At 39.3% G+C, this 23,773-nt stretch overlaps 2 long non-coding RNA genes across 2 annotated transcripts; both read right to left on the bottom strand.

Annotated features, from left to right (window-relative positions):
• Positions 1 to 7,407: 7,407 nt before the first annotated feature.
• Positions 7,408 to 10,935, bottom strand: LOC138183360 (uncharacterized). Its single transcript, XR_011174044.1, has 2 exons — positions 9,911 to 10,935; positions 7,408 to 9,685 (listed from the first exon to the last, which is right to left on the bottom strand). It is a non-coding gene; the product is annotated as an uncharacterized LOC138183360 (long non-coding RNA).
• Positions 10,936 to 19,591: 8,656 nt separating this feature from the next.
• LOC138183361 (uncharacterized) lies at positions 19,592 to 22,571 on the bottom strand. The gene is made up of 3 exons (XR_011174045.1): positions 20,537 to 22,571; positions 20,316 to 20,361; positions 19,592 to 20,029 (listed from the first exon to the last, which is right to left on the bottom strand). It is a non-coding gene; the product is annotated as an uncharacterized LOC138183361 (long non-coding RNA).
• Between the last annotated feature and the right edge of the window lie 1,202 nt (positions 22,572 to 23,773).

The raw sequence follows: 23,773 nt of genomic DNA on the forward strand, positions 1-23,773 counted from the left end.
GAAATACGTTTTATATCTTGACCAACGGTTGGTATCGAGTGCACGTATCTACGGTCGGTATCGTATCATCCGTCGGTCACTAGATGTAACAGTAAAAATAATGGTAACTTATCGCAAGAGTATTATATATGTGTTACAATACAATACAAGCTTTCCCAATGTTTAGCATTATTTCCATGGTTGCGAACTTTTATTGAACTAAAAAACAATAGAATAAAGAAAATATAAACTGTAATAATAGAAATATGGTAGATCTAGATATCGCATATACAGTCAATAATTTGCAAACGCGATCTCGTTTGTCAGCAATTTGATCTAACGTGGTACGTAACGACATGAATTTCTATATTTTTGAAACTATGACGACTCCAACAGTTATAAATAATACGGAGACGTAAAATGATCATGCATTATCATTTTTGTAAAAAGTAAATTTATTTCGTTCGCAAAGGTACAGGGATCTTGGTTTAAATAAACGCAATTCGTTTGTTTCGTGCTGTTGTTGAGTGACCGAAAGAAAGTATAGGTACGCGATTTATTCGATAACTATGCTGCTTCCGTTTGTCTCTATAAAAGACAACAGGACTGTCTTTGTTCTAACATTTCGTAAATTCTTCTTCTTTCCTTAACTATAAGTAGATAGTACGTAGCTTCGTGTTCGTACATCGGACAATAAAGGAACTGTAAGACCTGGCTTATTGTTAGTTTCAACAAAATCGTCGATACTATTACAACGATACTACGATAAAAAAAACACTGTTTTTTTTATTATTCCTTGGGAATTCATTAAAGTAACATCATCAAGAAAACTTTCGCGAATAGATACTTTGAGGACTTGTGTAAGCTTGTACTTGCAGTGTTAGTATCACCGCGATCAGACCTTCGGAAGCTGTCACACAAGTGGCATCGTTTTCCCACTCGGTACTCAGAAAGTAAGCAAATTCTATATTATCATATTACGATAAAATAGTTATGTTTTTTTCTTTCCTTCGTATGCGTATTATAAAAGAAGCGTTTACCAACAGATACGTTTCGTACGGCGTGTTATAATCGCTTTAATCGCCAAACTGTTACGAACTTGTTTTTTGTCAACGCTATACTTCTTCGACGTGGCTAAATGATATTTTATTATATTGCACGATCGCAATATCGTTACTCCGTAAAATCGCTACATTCTTTTCTTTCAATGAAAATACATCTTCGAATATTATCTTATCATTTAACGACAGTGATATCAAGATACCATCTTCTGTCATTTCTCTTGGATCTTTCATAAAACATAAAAACTAGGGGGCGTATCTTTGGCACGGTTAAGAGGTATTTGCAATTGTTTTCCGAAACACCTTTCCGTTCGCATAGTTCGGTGATCTATAAGCTAATACGCAAGAAGCACCAAATTACAAAAACTTGAGACGGATTCGTTTAGGGCCACCTGGCTCTTCCTCTATACGCGTAACATTCCAGTCTCTCTCTGTGCAAATATATTTATCTCGTCTACGTTTAGTGTACAGTTACGACTTACACGCTAGCAAATACTATATTAATATCTCTTTTTTGGCACAGACTTGACAATCACACCGATCACAAACATCAAATGTACTGTAACTTTGAATAAATAACTTTGCGTTCCTTAGATACCGTTGAATATTTAACAGGATAATTTTCGAATATTCAATCGTTTAATGCCAAGTCGGATGATTCCAAGTCATCGTTAGTTTAAGTACTTGAGCTATTTATACACACGATGCGCATAAAAATAATATATTTCCGTATTGAACACTCTTTAAAATGGCATTATTTCCTTAATAATTTACTGTGAGAAATGAATTTCATATTTAATTCTCGAATCATACCGATGGATAACCGTTCTGTTTCTCAGTTTCATTATTTCTGTTAAATGCCCCGTGTACCTTTAACCCTCTGCACTCCGAATTTTATTTCGTTGGCAGCAGTTGGCAACGCTTTTAAGCGCTTTATTTGAAATTTACTTTAACTAAAAAGTAAGGCAATTTAAATAAATGAAGGAAGAAACAAATTCACTTAAATACCACTTTTATTCACACTAATGCTGTATTTTGTAACTTTTAAGTATGTGATATATCTTGAAACAATTTCCAGGATGCAAACCTGGTTTTCATTCTCACGTTTCATAAAGAAATGTGGACATGAAAGAACGTCGAGTAGAACTCGACAAAGAAGCTCCTGAGATAAAAACTGATATCGAGTCACACTCGACGTAGGAGTGAGTGCAAAGGGTTAATTAATAATTTTACGAAAAAATTCTTCTTCTTTTCCTCCGCAATATTGCAATCTCAATGAGGCGTAAAACAATTACAAGTAGCATTGCACAGCAGAACTTACAAAATAACGGTACACTATGCTTTAAGGCATAACGTTACGAGTCACATGTTAACAGGACTGTTAACAAGAAAATATTGCATTTGGGTAACTTGTACATGTTGCACCTTAGAAAAATATCTCAAACAATTCGAATAAAAATATTGCAACGATACGTCTCCTTTAAACTAAGAGAAATAGTCGAACAAACGTATGAACGATTTCATAAACAAAACAGATAAATAAACGATATATCGGGTTGGCAACCAAGTGATTGCGGATTTTGTTGATATCAGCTAATGGCAAAATCCGCAATCACTTAGTTGCCAACCCAATATAAATAAATAAATAAATAAATAATCGAATAATTAGACTATCGCGTGAAATATAAAAAAACAAGCAAGCGTATAGATATAGGGAGAGTACTATTTCAATTTCGCAATTCAAACGTGCAATTCGAATAGAGGTGGATTCTCTGATGATCCCGCAGGTGATGTCGATGCTTGAATCGCTTCTTACACCAGGCGCATTGAAATCTTGGCCCAACGCCGCATTCCAGCCGTAAATGCCTGGTTAGGTTGCACTTGTGGGAATAAGTACGACCGCATTTCGGACACAGAAACGGTGGCCCATCTTCCAAATCCTTCAGCATCTTCCAAACTGCAACATTTTGTTAAGCACACGATGAAACGTTTGTCACGCATTTGATACAACGATTGGCAAGACGTGGCGGAAGTAGAGAAACAAGCGTTTTACGGCAAAATAATATTAATGTCGGGAAAGAATACAACGAACTCGAGGACCTTACATCGAGCCATGCTATGGCAAAATAAACCTGTTCCTTTCCTCTCGATCGCAACAAAATTTAGATAATCGTGTGAAGATGATTGCACACTCGCGCACAATTACCTGTACGTCCGTTATAAACAATATTCTCGATCAATCGCAAAGAACAGTTTTCGCATGCAACTATCAACATTTCTATGGAAGAACAATTTCATCGTGAAATACGTCCGTTTGTCTGACTATTATACACGGTTTCTCAACGGTGTTAACATTTATTAAATGAACATTTAGAACGATGAGATCTTCACGGTCTGCTATTCATTTTCATGATACGAAAATTAATGACGCAATAAGACATATGTAACAAGAGATCGATAATAAATCGATCAGAGATACGATAACTTCTAGTAAATACAAAATATTTATTTTCTTTATCGTACAATTGTGAGTATTCATCGATGCCCATAGTTATCTATGTATGTAAGTACATGCGTGTATACTCGAACAAACTTCTCCCTTCTTTCCTTTAATATATTTTATATATACATATATATGTATATATACAATAAGGGTTTGATTGATTTCATTTCGACTCATCTTACCTATATTTCATCTTTGTCTCGTTTACTCTTTACTTTATTGTCCTGTGCTTACTACGTTTACCACGTAGAGCACATATTATAATTTGATGGAATTCAACAGAAAAATGGCAACAAGTCAGTCTACTCTGGTCAGTCGAATATTAATACAATGGTGAGTAACCTTCGAGATCACCGTTGAATTCAAACTATAGATATTTAACGTTTCTGTAAACTGATTAATGGAAATGTACTTAAGGTTTCTGATGAGTTCTCATATGAAGAAGCAAGTTGTGCTTGTGTTTCGACTTCTTGTGACATATGGGACACTCGAATTGCGGCTCGACACCACACTCGAATCTAATGTGCCTGTTCAAGGAGTGAGGCCTCGTGTAAGCGTTTCCACAACGCGAACAACAGTAGCTGGAAGTATCGCGAACATTCGCGTGATTTCCTGCCAACGATGGCTCGTCTAATCCATTCTCCGACATCTTCCCCGACGCAACAACGTCGTTTGGGCAATTTCCAGAACGCTGTATCTTGCTGGAATACTCGTTACTGTCGGAACCTGGCTTCTCCGTCACTTGACTTTCCGCCATCAGACGAAGATACAAGCTCTGGTATCGATAATACCATTCGATCGCTGCACTTGGTGAGTACTTGCGTTCTAGAAAATAGATAACAGAATCAATATCGTTCTGCGTTGTCTGCTATTCGTTTCGTCGACGATTCTCTTACATCGATAGTCGTTCGAAAGAGATGAAATGTGAATTACGCGAAAGTGGATTTACACGCAAAGCACGAATCGTGGTACATTTAACCGATCACCGTGAAAACGATTACCTGCGGCTTTAAATCACCAGCTCTATCCTTTCGTTTCCAGTTATCAAGTCTGCGATCAAATTTTCGAAACTCCTGAACGTAAGACGCGTTCCGAGTGCTATTTAGACATGGAGATTCAACGAGATATCGAGATCGCTTACGCCCTTGTATTTCTGTTTGATGTCCAAATATCGTCGAACGCGGCTTATCTTCAAGATTCAGTTACGTTTTCTGACGTTTTGGATGGCGCGTGTTATTAAGCAAATGTAAAACCCGTCTCATAAAATTAGTTACGAATATGAAGTTGATTTCTCTGGCAATTGACACAGACACATATACGAGGTTTAGGTTCACCGCAAACAAGGCTTCGTGTTATGATTAAGTAGCACGTTAAGTTTTTATACAAGCAGCCACACTTTACTTGCAACATTTATAAACTTCACCGAGATTTTCCACCTTTCTCTTTTCTTCGTTCTAGTTCAGTTTATTTCACAAAACGGAGAGCATCGTCGCCGATTCGGATACAATGTTGAACAAGCGATTCGACGACAACAGGCCGATAGGAAAGAGAGGAACAGCAACTTGCAATTTATTGGCATTGTTATACTTGAAATTGATTAAGATGGTATTATCGATGTCATTAAAGAATATAATGACAATTGTAATTCTCCATATTTATTCATTCTTATCACGACTTCCTAATATTTATACGTTCAGGTATAGGAATTTATCGTTACGTACTTACACGCTATTAAGTAGAAACCGATTATGACTTAGTTCAGTTTTAGTCGATGAGATCTGATCGATCTATGTCTGTGAAAGAAACCGGCGATAAGAAAAGTAATATTTTTAAAGCGGTACAACAAAGGTATTCTAAAGCAGTCTTGTTGCGATTAACATATTTTCATCGACTTACTATTCCTGTCGATATGAAAAGACAATTTGAGAATCACATCGAGTATTTTCGCAATAGTACATTCTCGAGGAACATTTTTGTTTTGCCGGTTAAAATATCGATATAAAAAATATTCTAAAAATCATTCGTGGAACAAAGATCACTAAAGTTTATGCAGTTTAATGGGGCTTGGGTATCTTGTGTCGCCCCTGATAATGTTCGTTTAACTTATACTGGTGATAGAATTTTTTCGGACACAATTTGCAAGAAAACTTTTTTTCTTTGTTACCACACTCAACCCTCTGATGCCTTAATAAACTGTCTCTCCACTTGTACCTCTTGCCACAACCGAAACAAATATTCATCAAGTTGCCATCATTGCGCAAATATTTCATTTCATCTTTTTGCGGTAAATTCATGCTGGCCGCGTAAGGTTGAAATCCCGATGGCAAACCGTATGGCAGTTGCAACGAGAAGTAGCCATCTGAAATTCAAGAAACAAATAAACCGTTTAGACAGCATTGGCGAATTGTTACACGAGAGTGAATAATAGTGAAAGAATCTTAGAAGCGTAATTCGAGCACTTTTTCAACCTGTTAAAAGTTCTTACGATCAACCATATCGATAATACTAGACGCTACGGAAATGTCAAACGATATCGATCGATACGCGTGGTGCAAGCTGAACGACGCGATTCTATAGTTTTTCGTCGATCTTACAATCGGTTCGTTAAAATGCCGCTTAAAAAATTCTGTACTAAACGAAGCGTTGAACAGGAGCAATAACATAAGATAAAACATTGAAAGAACTTTATTCAAAGAAAATAAAATGCAACAGATCGTACGTAGGTACAATAATCATCGATCGATCGTTCGAAGAGGGAGCATTCAAATGGCAAATAGGTAGAAAGAACGGGAAGAATTCCAAAAACCGATTTCTTCGTTGTGGTTTGCGATTACGAAATTCAATTCGTAGAGTTCACGGCTACAATATTACACAGACTGGTGATATTCTTAAGTCGCTACTCTCTATTTGTGTTCTCATACAGACACCGATATACTCCCGTTGCGTGACTTGAAAAGCGGCAAGTGTACGAACGAGTCTAGTCCCTCCGTTACGTAAACCTACATGGCAAGCCATTTATATTTTCGCGTTTACAAATACCAGTTGGCGTCAACTTCAGAATTTAGTAATTAACGTTTATTCGATAAACTTCATCCGACGTAGCTTTGCGACGAATTTTTCTAAATAGTTGAGAAGAACATTCGCATCACATGCGTGTAATTTGTCGATAGTCGTTATAGTACACGTTAAATTACTGTGGTTCGCGCGCACATATAGTCGTGTGTGTACCATGTGTCAGTCGAATAACTTTATCAAGCTCCATGTAACGTGGCAGATATGAAATGAAAACATTATTGACAATATAAAAATGTTTATGGACACGCGAGATATATTTGGCTGCTGGTGAAATCGCTCGATGGAAAAAGATTCGAATGCAAAAAGAGAAACTTAGCACCTGGCGGATTTATAGGTCGTGGTAAGCATCGACGTGATTCCGTAGTTCGTATCGGTACTTGAACTTTTTGTCGCATAGATGACAGGAAAATTTCTTCTCCTTGTTCCCACAGTCGACTCTCTGATGTCTCCTCAAGCTATCCTGCCATTTGTATCTTTTTCCACAATGAAGGCACACGAATCGCGGTCCAGGAGCAGCGACGCAAGAGTTGGATTCGTAACGTGGATCCATACCGCTCGCGAGACTCGTCGAACCTCCGATTTCCGAGATGTACGATTTGTTAAGGAAGTACGAAGGTTCCTCGTCTTCTCCAATGTTACGAGCCTTTCTCTTCAGCACCCATAACGCGCTGTAATCTCTCGTATCTTCGATACCTGCGGGAAAAACGTTCAGTGGCAGCGATCACGTTTCATGCGCGATAATTATTGCGAATCATGTAAACTAAAGGCAATGTAATATAATTTCGAATGTTTCCAGTGTTTCTTCTATGTTTAATTGATGCATAAATATAGATACAAATACAAATTGCATGGAAATAAACAAGCGTGAACATTTCCGTTAGGTCGTATAAGTTTCGCAGAATGTTAATTGATCAAAGTCGTGAAAAACATTTCTCTTTCTCGTTTTGAGGAAAAAAGAAAACAAAAAAGGAAATGTATCGATCAAATGCGATTCGACAGTTTCTTTCGATAACTTAAAATTCCATTTAAAATGGAGAAAATTCACGTTCTCTCGTGCCATCAGAAACGAACAATCACGAAACAACGACAAAGGTTCCGAATAGTCTCAAAGTGAGAAGAAAATTGTCTGCACGCTTCTTTTTTATTAAACGGTCGGTTTATCGGTAGCTGTAGACGCGTTGTCTTTGTCGCCGCAAACGAGTCTCTGATGCCTCCTCAACGTGTCCAGTCTTTTGTAACCTTTGCCGCACTGATTACAATAAAACTTTTGTCGATGTAGCCATTCGACTTCCTCTTGCAGCTTCTCCAACGACGCATCGCATTTGGCTTGGTGCCGTTTAAGACTGTCCATTCGCGTGTACGCTCTGTCGCAACCGTCGCATCGAAATTGTTGATGAGATTTCACGCTTTTCCGGAGCACGCTCGATTCCATGGAATTCAAGATGGACGAGTCACAGAGCAAATAGTTCATCGCTAACTGTCCGTGAAACGAGATCTCACAAACCTCGGCGTCGTCCTCTTGCTCTTTTTCCGAGTAGCTCTCCGACTTCTCACCTGCAAAGAATACCATTTCTTCGTTATAAATGGGAGATCGCAAGTACCTTGTTGCGCTAGTTTTCCTCAAAAAGGGAGAAGCATGCATGTGTTTCGTTATAGTCAAATTACCTTCCATTCACCTTGCCTTTCAGCAAAAGCTCGACATACGTGACTATTCGCTGATTATAACGCGAATATCGCTAACTTCGTTAGCGATCGGAAAAACGACTATAAACGAGCGTTCTTTACCGAGAGAGAGAGAGAGAAAGGGGGAGAGAGAGAGAGAGAGAGAGAGAGAAAGAGAGAGAGAGAGAGAGAAAGAGAGAGAGAAAGAGAGAGAGAAAGAGAGAGAGAGAGAGAGAGAGAGAGAGAGAGAGAAAGAATTCATCGAACAGACGAGCGGAGATTAAAGAGTGTCGTTTGAAAAACGTTTTATTCAATTTCGAACATACCAAGAAACATTAGCTTCATGGACGCGCTTAATTTCGCGGTTATTTACTGTGATACATTTACAGCATCCTCGATATACATATACACACGTACATAGCGCATGAAAGTGAAATTTTTTCTGACAAAAACCATATCACAAAGCAAAATATTACAATTATCGTACTGCGATATTACGCTAATTGCTTCGTCTTCGATGATTATTAGAGTATTTGATGCCGTGGATTTTCAACCATTTACACTGATAGCATAGAATTTTACCACTCTATAGAAAATAAGCACCACTGTAGCGCGATGCAAGAGTATTTTTTCTAAACAGATGAAAATCCAGACTATCATAGTCACGTTTTTTAATGTAAGTTGTCTTGTATTTCTTCCTCTTTCTATACAACAGTATGTAATGTTTTTAACAAGAAATACTTATAAAGGTAGCGCGACTTCACGGTTTGTATAATATAGAATGCATAACAAGGTACGTAACACAGTGGCACTTATTTGAAAAGATGAAAACGTTGAATTGGTACAGAGCGTATATGTTGTTTCCTTTTCTCTTCCCCCCTCAATCTTCTTTATAACGAGCTAATCCATAACTGTGGTAACGATTGATAAAGATAAGAAAGATCGTACGCGTAACATGATCAACGTATAAATTTTATATACTTCGCTTCGAGCGAATCACGAAAGTGGGAAACGGCCAAAAGAAAGAAAAATCAAGGTAAAAATTTGTTAAAGGAAACTCGGTATTTTTGATACACGAGGTTCCCCTATGATGTTTGGGATTTTAAAAAGAGAGTCGAATGCGCCGATTTCACGTGAGAGATCAGCGAGAGCGGCTTCGCGAACTTCTTGCCGCAAAAGCGGCAGTACATTCTGTCTCCTTTTACTCTGCAATAATTCTTCTCGTGTCTTCGAAGACTGTCGAGCCTCGAGAAGCTTTTGCCGCATTCCTCGCAGATCACGCTCTTTGCAGCCTTCTTTCGTTCCGCCAAATCGTAACTGCTGGCAACGAACTCGAACAGAGTCTGCGGCTCCTCGTACTCGTTCTCCTGCTTCACGAACCAATCGCTCAAGTCCGCTCGTTTCCCTGCGAAGAACGAACGGTTCGCGTTAGCAAATATAATTACGTGGGTTTTATTGTTAGTCGGTTGATCGTACGAAACACAGGACAGTACATGCATCGGAAAAGATACAAGTTTTCACTACTGCTTCGGTCGCAGTAATCACGTAAATATACTAATTTCATCGTGTTTCCGCGATATTGCGGCAAACGACATGGCATAGAATCGATTTCGACCGATGTGAAACACACCTTTCTCTTTTTTGCCGTAGGTCGCTTATTCGTCACTTATTCCTCGCTTATTCGTCGCGTTCATGCCTTATCCCACATTCAAAGAACAGCAGACAGAACGTGTTGTTGCGGAGCCAGATGTGTTTATTGATCGAACGTAACAAAATTGAAAAGTATGCTATGCCCGCGTCAGGTAGCTTAATTATGTTTATTCGAGATTCGATTAGAGTAAGGCTATAATAAAAGTTTCAAATTTCTACCCACGCAGAACGCACTCATAACATTTGACAGCAATACTTGAACCATTCGTTTGATACATTCGTTTGAGTTTCTCTAACCTGCGCGAAGCTCCGGCAAAACGCGTGAAACGCAGAGTTTATTCGTCTTGTTGCTAGTCGATGACAACTGCTTTGTACGAAACGAAGGACGTTCAACGAGCTTTCCTAAAAGCAAATCGTTCGTTGTTTCTAATTAGACATCGATCAAATTCGTCGCAGGGGAGATATAGCTTGATCGAATCGATGACAACGAGTGAAAGCAAAGCTCAAACATAAGCGGAGTCAGATTACATTAACATAGAAGATTAGTGGTTATAAAGAAGATCATTTCATAAGGAGCGAAAGCAAACATTGTGCCACCACTTTATAAAGCTCTTTTCCATCAGGAGCCCGGAATAATGTCACTGATTTCTTACATGTATACTATACACTAGTATAGCAATACTGCACTGTTAGTTGATGCGGTACAAATAAATTACAATCGTCGATTATATTCTAGTTACAAGAATAAACACATCGAGTAAAGTTGCGCAAAAGTGTAAAAAGATAGATGGATTAAGTGAAAAGAGAAAGGAAGTGATATTACTATATTACTGACTACTCAAATATAAAGCCCATTGTCCCTTCGCTTATTAACTTGGCGAAGTAGCGTAGCATATGATATACGTATAGAGTATTTGATGCGATTAAGAACGCGGAACGTTCGACGAAGATGATGATATTTGCTCTCGACAGGTTAAAAATGCGTAGGATCGTCGACAAGTTAAGGAGCGGTGTGTTTGGTATTGTAGTGATTTGTCAATTCGTATCTCCGATAAAACTCCCTTCGACATATTCTGCAGTGATGTTTGGGTAATTTCCCGCATTCGAGTCTTTGATGTCTGCGGAGATTAGCCATCCACGAGTATCCTTTTCCACACTCTCCACACATGTAACGTTGCAAGGAGGTATGCCCGCGAGTCAAGCGTGGTTTAATCGTTTCCGGAATCAGTTTGATATCCTTGGATTCAAATGCATCAAACTCGTTCATCAGGTTGGAATCGTCTGCAATACGAGAAACATCGATTACTGCAAATTCGTCGTAACCTATCGAGGAGGATAACGTGGGAGAAAGTGGCAAGAGTCTAGAGAAATTGGACACATCTATATTTGCTGATATTTATACGCGCATAATTTACAAGCATTTCAAGTATGAATAATTTTATTGAATCGATGGATTTCACGCAAAATACAGCAAATACATCGCTATACGAGCGATACACGGGAACGATGTACAATCAAAATGGAAAGAAAAGTAAATTTAAACACAAACTTAAAAGTTATTTCGAACTGAGAGAGAGCATATGTACAAGTAAACTTTTCTAAATCAAGTCTGAATGATGAGCCAGCAAATGTTCTTTCAGTCTGTCGCGCCTGTAAAACTTTCTCGAGCAAAAATGACACTTGTTTCTCGCTTCCTTGTTGCCACATTGCAGCTGATGTCGACGTAAACTGTACATCCAGGTATACTCTCTGCCGCAAAGCGCACAGGTAAAGAGCTGTTGTGGCTGTAGTTGATGCTGTTGCTGTTGCTGCTGTTGTTGTTGCAGCGGTTGTTTCTTGTTCGCATCGAGCACGGGACACGGATAGTAGTACGCATCGTTGTAGTTCCTTTCTTTCAGCAACAGATCGTCCATCGAACTGCTTCGATAATCGTTCAAACTGCTCCAGACGCTCTTCGATAGAACACCTGTCGAAGTAACACATTGGTGAACAAGCAGCATTAGATCAAAAGAGGAAGTACCTCGGGACAGAGGAATGGTTTCGCGAAACAGGGTTAGATAAAAGTATGCGGTCAAATTGGGCGAATTCGGACAGATCGCGCAGGTGATCGAAGGAATCGCATTTGATTTGGTGCGATGAAAGGAACACGAGCTACGAGAATCAATATCATTGTCAGTCACAGAAATGCTGGAAAACGGTGCTGTTCGATTATATGTACGTCAATATAATTATGTTTTAATCGTTCAGATTCGTTTATTTGTCGATACATATAAAACGCTATGGTGAGATATAAAGCATTACGATTGAAACATATTTTTGGTATCCGTTCCGTTGAAACAAAGTATACGGAATGTAATGGACATGATATAGTATTTCCGTACATTGTGCATCTTCAGCGTACACCTCGGTTCTTTCTCATACAATTACATCCCGTTACCTTCCCCGTTACGTATCCAAAATGTTATTTACATGGTGGATTAAATAGCAAATCTATTTTGTATAAAGAAAGATCTCATTCAACACGATTTATTTCGAGTGAAAAGAGAACCATCGAACAATTAAGAAATTTTCGATCGGAATCGAATTTAAAATGAATCTAATCATAAGATACATGTATGCGTGTATAAAATTTAAACTAACAATTCAAGATCAAAGATTTACACGCCTCCCACGTGATGTAATTCACAGAAGGGAAGGATTGTCGTTCGAAAGAAAAGGATAGAGCTGCAAAGATTAAAGACGAACGCTTTTAGATATTCGTAGAAAAGATTTGTTTAGCGCATTGATCGCAATCGATGCGTCGCGACTACTGTGGGAATCGCGGTCGAGCAGCTACTCCCGTTCTTTGGCGAATACCGGCGAGTCACCGGTTTTCTCCACAATGTGTCGCAGTCTTCTTCGGCATCCGACGATGTGCGAATTCAAGACGAATCTGTGCTTGAATCTTCTATCGCATATCGGGCAAACTTCGCAAGGTACAACGCCGCACTCGAGTCGTTTGTGACGACTCAAAGACGTGGTGGCCTTGTAAGTTTTCCCGCACCTGTTGCAAGCGTACTTCGACCCGCTATCCTTCACATTTTTTCGTCTTCGATTTCTGTTCGGGTTGTAAGGCATGCCCGGGTAACGTACCCACAATGGTTCGTTATTGTCCTGCGGTTGTTGTATATCCTGTGATAACAGCATTGTCGCCAAAAGCCCTGAAACGAAATGATTTATTCGTTAGATGTCAAGCTTTCGCGTCCTTATCCGTTATAGTTTCGTCCTTAACGAGATGAGCAAGAAAAAATATTTTCCCTTGATTCGAGAATTAAACGAGCTTTAAGTGTGCCATGTCCCTGGGAAGTTGGATTTTTCACCACGGGTGTTTGTGGTCGGTGCAACTTTGGATGGTAAGGAGAACGATCAAATAAGTCAGGGGAAGAAGGACATAATAAAGAAGAGCGGAAATGTCCTTAAAAAAGCAAGCAAAAGAATAAACGTGTTATTTAAAGTTGAGAAGGTAATACGTAAAAGAACATGGTATTTTGCATCCGTAAAAAGTCTTTTTACATAATACTAATTGTAAGCAAGGGAAACGCGATCGTTATGTAGAGGAAAACATGTATTTATTTAACTGTGTAAAAACTATACAACGCCGCAGCTGTGTTGTCGCTTTTCCGTTACGATTCCTTCGTAACATGTCCATTGGGTCTTCTTGCCTTGCTTCAAAATTTTATCATCGCTTTCCAGAAGTTAGCTGTCGAATTATAGTTTTCACAGGCTTAAATTTTATGTATTCGCTTCTCCGTGTTTTCTGTTAGTACGACGAATGTAATATACAAGGCAGCATTTTATATCGTTCCGTAGTATTCCCGCTTTCTTCTACACGAAGCCAAATGATGCGTTAGCTTGAACCTATGAGTGAACTTCTTCCCACAAATTTGACAGCTTTGTCTTGGCTCGACTCCGCATTCGAGCCTTTGATGCCTTCGGAGCGAAGTTTCCAGCTGATAACCCTTTCCACACCTGGTGCACTTGTAAATCACCGGTCGTCTCTTATATCGTAGATTTTCGATGTTCTTCACCGTCAGCCTTGGTACTGGAAAATAGAGAAAAGACGAAACGGCTGTCAGTAAGAGGAGAACGCGTTTCATTCGATATTTATACGCGAAAAAAGGAAAGAGGATCGTTACACGTCCTACGAGCGTAGTTATGTATATGTTAGGTTCACCGTTTAGTACGTGAATTCTAATATCGTAGAATGGAAACAAAGGCGAACGATAGCAGTGACAAGGAGGGGCACAGCGCAAGAACGAAAAAAAAAATTTGAATAATTTACTTACGAGAAACCGCGTTTTCTGGCGCAAGCCAAAATACTTTGTGCGTATACACGTGCAGCGTATATCTGACAGTTTGCCGAATTTTCCTCTCAGGAAGAGAAGAGAGGTAACACATTCCATTTCTTTCGTTTAATTGTACAATACTTACGAGATACGGCGGAAACGCGCGAGGATTTCGTTTACGAATTTTCGTTTCCTTGCTTCATTAGTTTCCTTCGATTACCTTACGAATTTAATGAGAAGCAACCTGTTATATACACACAAACTACTCGTGGAACTTCGTTTGCAACGCTTAACATTTATTTTGTGAGACAAAATTGTCAAGATTCGACAATAAGTAAATTTCGTAACAACACACGTTCACAGTATATTAGAAGCGTGTGCTATGGTTGTTACTTCTCCGATTTGTTTCATTCGTATTAATCATCAGTGACTAGCTAGATTCAAGCTTGTTTCGTAGGTCATATATTAAGATAATGTATGAGTCTGGCATGTGACTGCCAACGATGTTTGTGCTTGAACTTCCGACCGCAAATAGGACATTCAAAGGTAGGATCCTTGCCGCACTCAACTCGCAGGTGCTTCTTCAACGAGTCTCGCCAAAGGTATCGCTTGCCGCACTGGAAGCACCACCACAATTTCTTCGCTGCAAAGAAAAATGCAGAAATTACTTGAACGGCCGTGCATAGAAATCTTTCTGGCAGAAACACGCCACGTTTCGCATAAGACAATTAAAAGCTATCGGTAACACAAACTGATGGCTTTCATGTAATCTGTGATCCGTCGGTGACGAAATTTCGGCGGCCGAATAAGTGAAAAATGCGATTGCCTGTGATAATGAGCGTTTCATTAACAGTCAAGGAACAAAATTACAAAAAGATACGAAACTTTTCGGATACGTTCCTGTCTTTGATTCGGTTTAACACAATATGCGAAAAGAGAAGTCGCACTTATAGGTATTACGCGGATTTATTATCGTCGATAGTTACTGCTGCTGCATTGTCTTCCGAGAAAACAGAAGAATCAGATAATCGTTGAGAATCGTTCGTTATAAATTAATACGATGCATGGATTTCGCGTGAGATTGCCATCGATGTTTATGCTTGAACTTCCTGCCACAAACTGGACACTTGAAAGTAGGTTCTTTGCCACATTCCACTCGGATATGATTCTTCAAGGAACCACGCCATTGATAACGTTTGCCACATTGAAAGCAGATCCACCCCATCTGAGAGTGAGCTGCAAAAGAAGAAGCGTAAAGCGGATTGGTTAGTCTTCAATTTTTAAACATTTGTCAGGAGGTAAATAAGTTCTCGGATTTTACTACTTTCCCCGTTACTTCATCGTTAGTACTAACGAGTAACAATAACGAAACGATTACACCTTAGACAATACAACATTAACACGTTGCTCTTGTTCCGTGCTCGAAATTACTCGTCGGATCGTTCGATCGAGCAATTTAACGCAAAACACTTCCTAATCGCTTATCAAACGACGAGGTCTATTCTCAATAACTTTGTGCAGAAATTAGACGTTTCATCGTTAAATTTTTAACGAACCTTTATTCATTTTCTAACAAGTTCGCTTACAATCTGCTGGAAGCCCTCAATTTCCTAAACTTTGTATAGTAGTAGTAAGATTTTCCGATTAATTTGTACAAAATTGATATTCTGAAATATTCCGATAAAAAAATATGGAATAGGACAAATATCGAAAAAAGTGAAATAGGTCAGCATCACACATCGGCTATAAAAAAAAAAAAATTAAATAGGTCAGCATCACACATCGTCCATAAAAAACAAATGCGCGATGAGACGTGAGAATTGGACTTCATTTCCAACGCATTATTGAAATCCTTGACTATGTAAATTCGAGGTAAGGTGCGACTGCAATCTGTGCTTGTACTTGAATCTCCTTCCGCAAAGGACGCAGTTGAATTTCGGTTCCTTTCCGCAAAGGCGGAGATGCGTATACATGGAAGATTTTTTCGAGTAGATCTTGCCGCATACTCTGCACGGATATACAGTTTCCCGAGCGGCCAGTTCACCTGGAACACAAACGATTAGTCGTGCGTGGATGCAGAAGGCAAAGTGTTTCGCGTTCACCGACCAGATCGGACAATCCACCCCATTACATTGATTGGCTACGATGCATACCTGATTCCACAAGATTACTTAAATTAACCGCAAGTATCGTCGATTCGTTTATTTCGCGGGAAAACACTCGAAATTCAAGCGTTTGCGTTACATTTGCGTAAAGCGGGAAGGAACATTAACCGGTAACAAATTTTCAGGTAGATTTATGGGATAGAGTCGGAAGAAACTTTAGTATAGTGAGCAGGCGACTGTTACAAAAATTTACATCAACATCTATTCTTAGCGAAATATCTTATCTCTGTTTATTGCTCAACTTCCCGTTTCTTTACGTATTGCTCTAGTTTTGGAACCAGCAGCATATCGCATAGTTTTCGTTAGCATAGTACACGTATAGCAGTGGTACATCCAGAAAATCTAGCAAAATACGAAATTTTTCGGATGCTATTAAAATATCATTTTCTTCTTGTTTCTTATTTCTCTGAGAGTCTTTCTCACATCAGTCTCATTTTCTTCGCGTCCAAATTACCGTGCAAAATGCGTTCGGTACCCAATACGTTGGACAAATCAATTATACGATATTCGATTTTAAAACGCAGCTCGCAGCACAGGCAGATCGACGTAATTGTGGATAGACTTGTGATGCTTCGCGAGATGGTGTTTGTGTTTAAATTTTCTTCCGCAGACTTTGCAAGAGAATCGTGGCTCGATACCGCATTCCATGCGCTTGTGTAAATTCAACGATTCTTTCCATTTATACGTTTTTCCACAGTTGTTACAGAGATAGCTCGAACGAAACACGAAAATCGGTAAACCTGAAATCACAAAAACATACATTTTTATTAGAACTGAGAATCGACCGCTGTTTGTTCGATCAACACACTTATACACTTTCCATATTTTATGAAAAACTACCCTGTTAACAGCGCGATGAATGCACGTTGAATGAACAATATCTTTTATTATTACATCCAAGGATCGTTTACACATATTTCTATATGTATACCGTATACACATATAATATGACAGAGTGTACCGCTGAAAAATTATCGTGCGACAGATAATGCCGATATCTACTTCGTGATAATTGCGGACGCGATATAGGGCCGATCGACAAGGTTCTATTCCTTGAAGATTTTATATCGTTTCTTTGCTTCCTCGTCGGATCACGTTGTCAGTATGGAAATGAAAGGAAAAGGAAAGAAAAACGAAGAAACGCGTCGATTTCATTAGTATCTCTTCAACCAAACGAGTTCCGATTGATCACGATGATGACGTCTCTTTAAATGTTCTTTCAGATGGTGTTTATGCTTGAATCTTCTGCTGCAAAAGATACAGCCAAACTGCGGCTCTTTTCCACATTCCAGTCGACGATGTGTATTGAACGAATCCCTCCATCTGTATGACTTGCCGCATTTGACACAGACGTGCTCCTTGAGCAATCCTAAAAATTAACACATCGAATTTGTACTACCATTTCGATCAGTCCTTCGAATGCTTAACTATTTACAGGGAACAACTAGGTACTCGATATTCTAAAGTGTATTCGCAGATCTTTCTTGATTCCGGGATGACGCTCGAAACGGTATACAGAGTTGTACGCTAGATCTTACTACACCTGCGAAACGAACGAGACATTTGCCTATCTCTTTTCTTACAGAGAATTCCTTTTAACCGATTCTTCCCTTTACATTTTACGCCATAGATCGAAACGATATTCGTCGTGACTAATTCGCTACTAATTCGTATTACGCGTTTCTTTAAATTATTTATTGCGACTAAATTTTACATAACGTACATAAATACAATTTCATGTATAAAACATACATATTTAAACGATGGAAACATGGAGCGGAGTACAAGTTTTCTCTAAAAGAGTTACCGCCATTACGCACGATACGTGTTATCATAGTACGAAAAGTTAAACGAGCGTAGCTACGGAACAGCTATGTTTTAACATTTTAACCGACACATTTTCATCTCGAAACTTGACAGTGCTATTGCGCGGCACCGTTGCTCGAACCGAGGTAAATATTTTTCCCGTTCGAAATAATCCAATGATGAACGTTGATCAAATGTTTCTTTAACATCCATTTGTGGCGAATTTTCGTCCCGCAAACGGGGCAAGAGTGTTGCGGGTCCTTCCCGCATTCTTCTCTTTCATGTCTAACCAACGATTGCATCCATCTGTATTCCTTGCCGCAATTCGAACAGAAGTGTCTCCCAAGTCTCTTGTAATAGTCTGAACCGCAGTAAGCTGAAAGAACAATGCAGTTTCTGTAATTATATAGGTATACGCCTATTCGAATAGCTTCTTAGCGTTTTCCTATTACGCTTATCCTTACGCTCCTTTGAACGTAAAATGAAAGAAAAGCATCGCCCTAATGTGAAAATGTATCGAGCACAATAATTCAAAACACTGAAACTTTCGATGAAATCGCTTTATTAAAATTGCGAGCTGTTTTCAATTAATCGGTCCATCACCATTTTTGCGTTAAAATAGTTGCTTGCTAAAAGCTCAAATATTATTCAGATGTAATCATTAGCAATCAGATTCCGCGTTGCTCCATTCTTGAAACGTTCGGTCCGTGTTAATTCCAGTTGAGGCTTGCTTTTCTGTCTCGGTGTAAGTAGTTCTTGTTTCATTTGTCAGTCGCTGCGTAGTCTTTTCAATCGATTACTCGTACTACAACGTTTCCACGCTATTGTAACAATCGAAACCCTACTATACGTTTCATTTATTTTAAATCGCATATTCTCAGAGTAATCGTTCGAGTCTTATTAAACGGTGATAGACGGTGTGTTCTCTAAACAGGTGAATCTGTAACGCGTGGACCACTATACGCAATAGAAATATTTATTTACACTGTGAACGTATGAAAATACGTAAACTGACATTAAGATTGATACAGATATAAACACGATGATTCGCTCTCTCGGTCCGATGTTAATAAATTAGGAGATTCGTTATTAGTTTTTGATAATAAACAGTTGAAGGATCCGAGCTGGAATCACATTTTCGTACAATTCTTTACAACATCAGAGATTCTATAAACGCGATTTCGAATGAATTCCGCGATTCACAAATTTAAGAACCGAAATTCGGAATTCGGAATTTAGAATTCAGAATTCAGAATCTATAGTCGACTGAAGTAATATCATGGAAAAGTGTTCTTTTTGTGTTTATCAGTGAGATGTATCGATGATTTGAAATCGACGGTGTCAGTCTTATAAACTTACAGATACGCTAACACAGACGATGAAACGCATTCTAATATCTTACTCTTCCTGTCAAGTTCGGAATGTTTAAAAAAGCTATCGGAAAAACGCGATATAAAAATGTTTTCTTTTCTTTTTTACCGAAAGGGAGAACATTACCGTCCGAAATGTTCCGACCGGTTTGCAAAGGGACACAGGAGCTCGAGATTCTCGACGTTCATGGTTTCGGAAAGGTTTCCCAATTCTAACCATCTCACTCTGCTTTGTGAACGTTATTTTCGTGACGTAACAAGTAATCTCTGCGTTTGAATTTTCTGCCGCAGAGGGTACACTTGTGCCTAGGTAACTTCCCGCAGCCTTCTCGAAGATGTCTGGTCAAGGAGTCCGTCCATGTGTAACGTTTCCCACACTTGTAACAGGTAAACGGAGTGTCGTAGTTGACACGATTGTGGTCCCTCTTCGAGTCTGAAACAGATCAGAAAGAGAACGAGAGATTAACGAGATTAACGGAGTTTCGTTGGCCGTTCAGTATCCTTTATCTCGCGCGCGAGTCGTCTATTTTATTTCACGTTGAAAGTCGTGTCTCGTTGCAAGAAGCAACGGTATTCCAACGATACGTTCGCCACGAAAAAAGGTCATGCTTATCATTCGTCGGCAATCTTCGAGGCGCATTAAGGACCGCGTTAAGAAGCAAACCTGAAGGAGGGATCAAGAAGGAAGCGAACAAAAAGAAAATATTGTATGTACGTACACTCTTCTTTATTGCTCTTCCAGCTCGTGTTACGTATAGATACTACCTGAAAAATAACTGAATAATTTCGGTAAATGACGCAACATTTGTGCGTGTATTAATAACATTAACAACGTTCAAAGGTTATCGACGTTAACGAAAAAAAATTAATCGTAGAACGGTTCTTTCGATATCCGATTCGCTTCCTCAGGATTTTTATCACGGGATTTTCTACCACACACCGAGTACGTTTATTTCGCTTGCACGCCGTACTCGCAGTTTTTACACTTTATACTCTTCGATGCTTGCCGCATTTTTCTCCTAAGTGTCGATGATACGAAGTCTTCCGAGAATAGGTTCTACCGCATACGCTGCATCGGTAGAGAGTGTTGTTCGCCATACCGGCATGCCCTACAGCCGCCACCCAGCCTGAAATCGTAGTTTCAGCTGTTAGATACGTCAACGTTTCCCTCGTATTACCATCTTTTATCAACCTTACTACCTTCAAACTCTCCTGTATCTCAACTTGGCTTCAAATATATGTGTATATATATCTACGCTTTTAATGTTTCCCTTATTGGCCGCGGTTTTGATCGTTTTAACACGTTGTTAAACTAAAACAGCTGAAAGATGGTACCTTGCCATGTGTTCCGTCGTTTCATCGACTCGAGAAGCAAAGTGAATGTAATCGAAGTTGAAGTAACAAGCAGTGACCGGCAAATAAACGGCGATCGTTAAAGTTAAAAGCGATTAAAAGTAGTTGGCGATGCATGGAAAATTGTCTTTATTCTGCGGTGCGTGAAGAGTTAAAATAGTCTCGGTTAAACGTCGAATACAGAAAATACTCTACGAGATCAATATACACTGTACACATACATAGAGAGTTACTTTCTTTCGTTAACAGCGAAAACGTGGGAAACGACGAGTAAATATATGTCGGAGATGGAAGGACAGCGGGAAAAACCCCAATACCCTAGTCCAGACTTTACTATAGCTACACTTAAGCAATAAAAAAAAATAAGAAATAGTTCTAATGTTCCAATCTGGCTTTATAACGATGGGTTCGGGCTCAAGGTGACATAGCGGGTCGCTAGACGTAACCAAGGTCACAGGAGGGACGTGTACCTGACAGAGGTATGGAATGATTATATGGCTCTCCTTAAAAACAAAGATTTCAGATGTACGTTTAGTACAAATATTTCTTATTCCTCGCATTACTACTATATCAATCATTCTTTTGCCAGAAAATCTCAAGACTACGGATTCTTTAATTAGTGAACACTCGGCTCCAAAATCGGGGTAAAATAGAAACGACTCACCCGGATGACTTGATCCACCAGTTGATGCTTCCACTACGTAGAAGTCGATTCGACGCTCGTTATTGAAATTATATTCAGGGCACTGCTTTGTAAAGGATTTTCCTTCATAATCAGATTGACAGCTGCGCATCATGCAGCGGAATCGGAGCCCGCGGTTTCAGGGTTAAAACGCGGTGGCGAAAAATGGTTGGGTTCCACACTCGATTTCTGCGCTAGCGACTGAATTAACTCGCGCACGATGATCGTAAGCTCTTGCAGTGTTATAACCGGCACTGGTCCCACTTCTGATGTCGGAGTCTGGTTTGAATTTCGGGGGGCGTTCGATGAACCTTTACTTACTTTACCATCGCGGATGTAGCTAATGTTTATTGGTACAAATGTGGACACTACAAGAGGCTATGAGTAATAGCGGCGATAGGACGGTCGAGATGATGGTGACAACGAATTCAGGTTCGATAGCGAATCCACGGTCCACGGGATGACGAGTGCCAACTTTATAACTTTCTCGATAACTCAATCAGCAATTCGCCCAACGACTAACTAACTAACTAACTCGTAATCCAAATGAAACTGCCCTTATATATTCCTGTCCCCACTTCTCGGGTCAATCTTTGTATTTAAGAAGAGCCATATGATCATTCCATACCTCTGTCAGGTAAACGTCCCTCCCGTGACTGTGGCTATGTCTAGTGACACGTTATGTCACCTTGAACCCGAACACATCGTCATAAAGCCAGATTGGAACATTAGAACTATTTCTTATTTTTTTTATTGCTTAAGTGTAGCTATAGTAAAAGTCTGGACTAGGGTATTGGGGTTTTTCCCCAACATTCCAGACGGAAAGTCGCGCTGTCCTTCCATCTCCGACATATATAATAACTTGGCGCTACATTCGGATTATAAGGTATCGTTACTCGATTATACTTGAGCTCGGAGAATTCGAAAACGATCGGGTCACATGATGCATCCATGGACTGTCCAGATGTGTCGCTGAAAATTCGAACGTTGCTTAAACGCTTTTGGACAATAACGGCACAAGTATTGCGGCATTTTGCCACACTCCTCTCGCAAGTGACGATTCAGCGTGCTTTTGTTCGTATAGGACCTGTTGCACTTGAAACAGGGGTACGGCTTCTGGAAATCATCCCGAGCAACGTTTCCCGGAAATCTCGGCTGACCTGAAATCAAAATCCAGAGCTGATCAATCACATATAGAGAGCGTTTCTCGCGATTTAAAAAGAGCTGTAACATCTTCAATGGTAGTTTAATCGATCTCAAATACGTTCCGATCCGATACGAGCCCGTAACCATAGGAAATCTGATGGAATATTTCAAAATCGGTTGCATTCTCTAATGCCGCGAAGAAATTGAAAACAAAGAAATTGAAATAGTCTCTTTCTTCTTTTGTCATCTTCGTTTTCGTGGAAACAGAGACGAGAAAGTAAATGATAATAAACGCGATTGGTCTAGAACCACTTGGCAATAAAAAGAAAAAGTCAGCAATTCGCACGACTGTCGATCTTCCGTGAAGAATCTTGCTCTTCCTTGTGTCTTCCATTGGTCTTCCAGTCGGTAAAAACACTCAAGTAGTTCGAACGCAAAAATATCTGAACGGCTACGGACGAATTCGAAAGATCTGAGACATGGTTTACCCTTGCAATTACAGTTTTATTCTCGCGTACTTCGATAATCATAATAAAATTATAATAAACTACAATAACACTTTGAGAAACTAGTTTATATATAACCAAGGCCTCAGCAAGCATCGTTTCCACGATTTTTGTTCATACATTGTACATCAATTATTCAACATATCACAGAACATTTCTCGTAGAATGAAATTTTTTAAATCAATCGAACTTTCTTCAGAGCCGGTCGACAGTGTCGCACATCGTACGGCTGTTGTTTCGTATTTTCCAGAAAATCGAATTTTTTTCATCTCTTCTTCTACTTCCGTCGAAAAAAATAGTATTATTAAAACAAAAGAAGTGCCGCGGGTAAAAAAAATATTTCAAACGAAAACGAAAATCTTGTATGTGTCAAGCTTAATCTGTTTCTGCTATTTAATTATATATCGATCATTGATAGATGGATAGCGTAGCGAGTTACATAAAGAAACAAGAAATGTTGCGTAAAACTATACATGTAAGAAAGAAGAAA

Source organism: Bombus flavifrons, chromosome 9, assembly GCF_040668555.2.
Source record: "Bombus flavifrons isolate JBK064 chromosome 9, iyBomFlav1_principal, whole genome shotgun sequence".
Lineage (NCBI taxonomy): Eukaryota > Metazoa > Arthropoda > Insecta > Hymenoptera > Apidae > Bombus > Bombus flavifrons.